Source organism: Chinchilla lanigera, unplaced genomic scaffold (assembly GCF_000276665.1).
Source record: "Chinchilla lanigera isolate Chin_1 unplaced genomic scaffold, ChiLan1.0 scaffold00012, whole genome shotgun sequence".
Taxonomy (NCBI): Eukaryota; Metazoa; Chordata; class Mammalia; order Rodentia; family Chinchillidae; genus Chinchilla; species Chinchilla lanigera.
The window spans coordinates 124,794-130,446 of record NW_004955413.1 but is presented as its reverse complement, the minus strand read 5'-3'; the positions used below and the strand labels follow the sequence as shown (position 1 = coordinate 130,446).

Below are 5,653 nucleotides of genomic sequence, written 5' to 3'. Positions count from 1 at the left end.
AGGCTGGCCTTGGGCTTACTTTGTAGCCCAGATGGATCTCAAACTTGCACTGACCCTCCTGTCTCAGCCGCCCCAGTATTTTTATTTGTTTACTTTTGTTTTCTTGAGGCAAGGTTTCACTATGCAGTTCAGGCTGGCCTTGAACTCACTGTGTACCCCAGGCTGGTCTTGAACTCACACATCAATCCTACCTCAGCCTCCCAAGTTCTGGGATTCCAAGTGTGTGCCACCATGTTAGGCTTCTTTTTTTTTTTTTTTTTGAGACAGCATCTTGTTCTGCAGTGCAGGCTGCCTTGAACTCACTATGTAGCCCTTGCTGACTTCAAACTTGCCTTACTCCTCCTGCCTCAGCCTCCCAAGTGCTAGGTTTGCAAGAGTCCACCGCCACGGCTGTTTTCATTAACTCTAGAAAAGACAAAACAGGAAAATAGGAAACACTTCACTTGTTATTCATGGAATCATAGTAATGAAAACCCTACTTACTGATTTCTGAATCAGTAGCTATACTTTGAAGATGGTACTGGAGAAATGGGTAGTGTTGAAGCAAGGAATCCAAAACCTCAGTTATCATAATAGTATGTCTGTAATGCTTCTAAAAGCTATTATATTGGATAATGGCAAAAGGATTAGCATTGATTTAAAAATATTAATGGTTTTTTAAATATTGGGTAAGAGAATGGGACATTAGGCTTTGTAAAAAGATTCATCATAGAACAAATAATTCTCAGTATTAGACAGTGTTAATCATAATGCCATACTGAATGTGTCTCTGAATTGTTTAATACTGGCAAGTATTTAATACTATACTGGCAATTATTTAATACTATAGAGAACATACCATTTTTGCTATCTAGGAAGCAGAAAATTTTTTACTGTATGTATAAGCACTGCCAAAATGTACATATCTAAAAAAACACCAAATATACATAGCTATATAGATCAATATTATGTAATTTCTCATTTGCTTTTGAAATTAGTGCTGTGTAACATATTTTAGAATTTGCTTGTATATGCATAAGAAATTCTTTTTTCTTTCAATTTTTTTTTTCTTTCTTTCTTTCTTTTTTTTTTTTTGTTTTTCTGAGACAGAGTCTTATTATGTAGCTCAGGCTGGCTTTGAACTCACTATGTAACCCAGGTTGGCCATGAACTACAGCAGTCCTCCTGCCTCAGTTTCCAAAGTGCTGGGATTTCAGGTGTGCACCACATACCTGCTTGCATAAGAAATTTTAGAAAGATACATAAGAAACTGAGTGATTACTCCCCACCCCCCTCCCCCCCCTCACTGGAAATTGAACACAAGGCCTTCATACCAAACTATATCCCTGGTTTTTTTTTTTTTTTAAAGTATATATATGTTTTATTTTATTTTTGTCTTTTTGAGGCAGGGTCTCACTATGCAGTTCAGGCTGGCCTTGAATTCACTCTGTAGCCCAGGCTAGTCTTAAACTCAACAATCCTCCTGCCTCAACCTTCCAAGTGCTGGGATTACAGTGATGTGCCACCATGGCTCTTTTTTTGTTTTTAATTTTAACAGAGTCTCAATAACTGCTGAATTGCCCAGGCTGGTCTCTAACTTGCAATCCTCTTGCCTCAGCTTCTCAGAGTGCCGGTGTCACAGGCATGCACAACCATGCCTGGTGTAAGTCATCATCATACTTCTAAGGAGGAGGGAATCTGCCTGTAGGGGAGAGCAGTGGGATAGAGACTTTTCACTGTTTGTTTTATGCACACAAACACACAATTTTCATTCACAAATCTCAGATTTCATATTTGTGAATTTGCCCCATTACTAAGTTTTCATACCCCCAAACTAGTAATCAGTATAATATGACTTTTCCAGTCATTTGCAGACATGCACAGAACAGCAAAAAATTCGAGATGGAGGAAGGAGGAGAGCAGGGGATATAAAGAGCATTAAGATGTGGTATGCGTATATACCCATTATCCATGCCAAATATAATCATTGTGTACTGCAAACATGTACTAATAAACATAAAAATTCAAAAAATAAACAAAATATGTTACTACATGTTTTCACAATTTGAGGTTGAATAAAGTGACACTTTGCCTACTTAGTTTGGTTCTTGTAAACAAATGGGATTTGTTTGTTTGTTTTTGGTACTGGGGATTATTTGAACCTGAGGCCTTCACAGGGAGCTACAGTCCCAGTCCTTCGTATTTTTATTTATTTAGACAGGGTTTCACTAAATTACTGAGTTTCCCAGGATAGTCTTGATACTTGCAATCTTCCTGCCTCAGCCTCCCAAAGTGCTGAGATTACAGGTATTCACCATTATGCCCAGCTAACAAATGTTCTTTTTGAGGTCTAGTTAGTGCAACATTTGTGTATCTTTGTGCTTTGTGTGTGTGTGATTTTGCTGTTTAAAATGGATGTATTTTCTGGGCATGGTGGCACACGCCTGTAATCCCAGCTCTTGGGAGGCTGAGGCAGGAGGATTGTTGCAAGTTCGAGACTGGCCTGGGCTACAAAGTGAGTTCAAGGCCAGCCTGAACTGCATAGTGAGACCTTGTCTCAAAAAAAGAAAAAAAAAAAAGAAAAGAAAATGGATGTATTTAAGTGCTACCTAGTGAATCAACAGTATGTATTAAATAAATTGTCTTTAAACACAAACATATAAAATAAGGTTTGTATTAATTTACTAATGAAGATGTGACCAAAATTTCATAGGAACCTAATCCTGTGTTTCCCCTACTATTTGCTAACTCAATGTTCACAGCAATTTTATAAAATATAACTACTGTGAGTAATGACAGTGCTAAGGATCAAAAGCAGGGCTACCTAGGTAAGTGCTATCTACCCCTGAACTACATCCCCAGCTGAGAGAAGAGTTTTGAGTAATAAAAAGAAATCTGAGAAAGAACAATTGGGACATATTTTTACTTCTGACACATAACATGCTGGACATTTACATGCATTCACCCTTCATTCACTTATTCTTCCAGTGCATACTGATGAAGGCCTTTAAGACAGGCATTATGTTATATTTTAGGCACAAGATATTAGGCAAGCATCATGATTTCTGCCCTTATTGATTTTACAGTTTATTGAGGATATGTTATACAAATAGATATATGTAAAAAATTACAACTAGATGTAAATGCAATTGGAAAAAAAGCACTGTATTCAATGAGTGTCCAAGATGGAGAATTTAATTTGTCTGGGTGGGTGAGTCATGGAAGGCCGCTCTGGGGCAGTGGCTTTTACATTAACAAGCAGAAGGATGACTGGGAGTGATCAGAAGAATGTGGCTGAGTAGATAGCGAGGGGCGCAGGATATTCTAGGCAGAGAGAACAACACTTGAAAAGCCCTCGGAGAAGGAAGTGTTCCAAAAATTGAAGAAGCCTTCTGTGCCTAGCTCATAGGAAATGTGGGAAACAGTAGCTTCAGATAAGATGGGAAAGCCAGGATATACAATCAATGGTAAGAAAAGTGGGGCTCCGTGGTCCACACCCATGGTCCAGTCTATTAGGGGATGTGAGGCAAGAGGATCACTTGAGCTCACAAGTTCAAGACCAGCATGAGCAACATAGCAAGCCCCTGTTTTAAAATGTGAAACAAAAAATATGTTCAATGTGAAGGTGTGCATATTTCATTTTTGCTGTAATGAATGGTTATGATTGGGAGAGTTGTCATCTCAGTCATTTTTCAAGAATCACCCTGCGTGTTGGTTGGAAGATGAGTTGAAGGTTGATGGCAGTGATGCGGCATCCTCAAAGATGTGTGTGCTCTTCCTTTGAGTACTATATCTTGGGAGGATTGTTTTTATTTTCATTTTTATAGACATGTTTGTGTTCTTATAGTCTCTCTGGTAATTTAGAGAATGCCCACTTGAAGCCTCAAGATTCTCATCTAAAAGAGAAGAGTAAGAAAATAATTTTCTTTTTGTCTTTTTGAGACAGGGTCTTGCTGTGCAGTTCAAATTGGCCTTGAGCTCACTTTGTAGCCCAGGCTGGTCTTGAACTCCCAATGATCCCCCTGCCTCAGCCTCCCGAGTGCTGGGATTACAGGCATGTGCCACCACACCTGGCAGAAAATAATTTTTTTCAAAGACATAATTCCTTATCTTCATATTTTTCTTACACATTTTAATGGTATGATCTGGTAGACTCCTACTTTTGAATATTTAAATCTTCTAATTTCTGTATCTTCATGATACAGTTAAAAGTTTCCACAACTTTTACCCTGTGATGGTTCCCAGATTTGCTCTTTGTTTATTTTCTGTTTGTTTGTTTTTACAGCTGCTATATTTAGTTCAGGGTTTTATGACCTCACATAAGTATTTAATATGTCCTCTTATTTATCTACTTAAATTTTTTTTTACTTTGGTTTGGGGTCTCACTATGTAGTCCTCTTATTTATTTATTTAAATTTTTTTCTTTACTTTGGTCTGGGGTCTTGCTATGTAGCCCAACCTGGCCTCAAACTCACAGTGATCCTCCTGCCTCTGCCTCCTGAGTGCTAGGATTACAGGTGTGTGTCACCATGCCCAGCTAGGATGGTTATTAAGTCTTGTTATTTAATGCATTTATAAAGATGCATGGGCTTATTATATATTTATATTTTAAAATTTTAATAACTGCATTTCAATATAATTGGTTTCCTTTATAATCCTACATATTTTATTTTATGCAATTTTATTCTGAAAAGACATTCATCTACTACCAGATTACCAGAAATTAAGAGCTGATGTTTTTATTATAATACTTGCAAACAAAATAAAAATATATTAAAAACGAAAGAACAATCAACTAAATATTTTTTAACTGTAACATTTTCCTACACTTTTTATGATAATCATGTATTATGATATTATGACCATGTTTTTTGGTTTTTGGGTTTTTTTTTGTTATTTTTTTGAAACAGGATTTCACCATGCATTTCAGGCTGGCCTTTAACTCACTATATAGCCCAGGTTGGCCTCAAACTTGCAGTGATCCTCCTGCCTCAGCTTTCCCAGTACTGGGATTACAGGAATGTGCCACCATACCCAGCATGATTATGCTTTTATATTTGGCAGTTCTTTCTTTCTTTTTTTTTGTTTAGACTTTTTTTTTTTGGTACTGGAATTGAACTCAGGACCTTGCACTTGCTAGGGAGGGACTTGTGCTGCAGAGCTACAACCCCAGCCCTTTCTTTCTTTTCTTTTTTTTTTTTTTTTTGTGAGAAAGGGTCTCACTATGTAGTTCAGGCTGGCCTTGAACTATGTAGCCCAGGCTGGCCTCAAACTCATGGCAATCCTCCTGCCTCAGCCTCCTGAGTGCTGAGATTATAGGTATATACCATCACCGCAGGCTGTATTTGTCAATTCTTTTCTTTTTGGTACTGGGAATTGAACCCAGGACCTTGAGCTCATCAGGCAGGCACTTGTGCTGCTGAGCTATATCCCCAGCTGTATTTGTCAATTCTTATTCCTAAAATGTGTTTTATGGAGAGGGAAACAAAGATACTGAATTAGTTTAAGGTCAGTTTAGCATCTATTAATGATGTTATCCTATACATTTTTCATATCATAGGCTTCAATTTATAAAATTTAAAATTCCTGTTGCCTGTTCACAATCTATCTACTAATTTGGAGGATTATGAGGAAGATCCATTGGAATTAGACAAAAATATAAGTACTACAGTGG

At 37.4% G+C, this 5,653-nt stretch overlaps 1 protein-coding gene across 1 annotated transcript in view; it reads right to left on the bottom strand.

Annotated features, from left to right (window-relative positions):
• The window catches only part of Hormad1 (HORMA domain containing 1), a 25,168-nt gene extending 24,935 nt beyond the window's left edge, over nt 1-233 (bottom strand). Inside the window, exon 1 of the mRNA XM_013511411.1 lies at nt 192-233. The gene's annotated coding sequence lies outside the window, so the exon portion shown is untranslated. The remainder of the gene's footprint in view (nt 1-191) is intronic.
• Nucleotides 234-5,653: the final 5,420 nt, after the last annotated feature.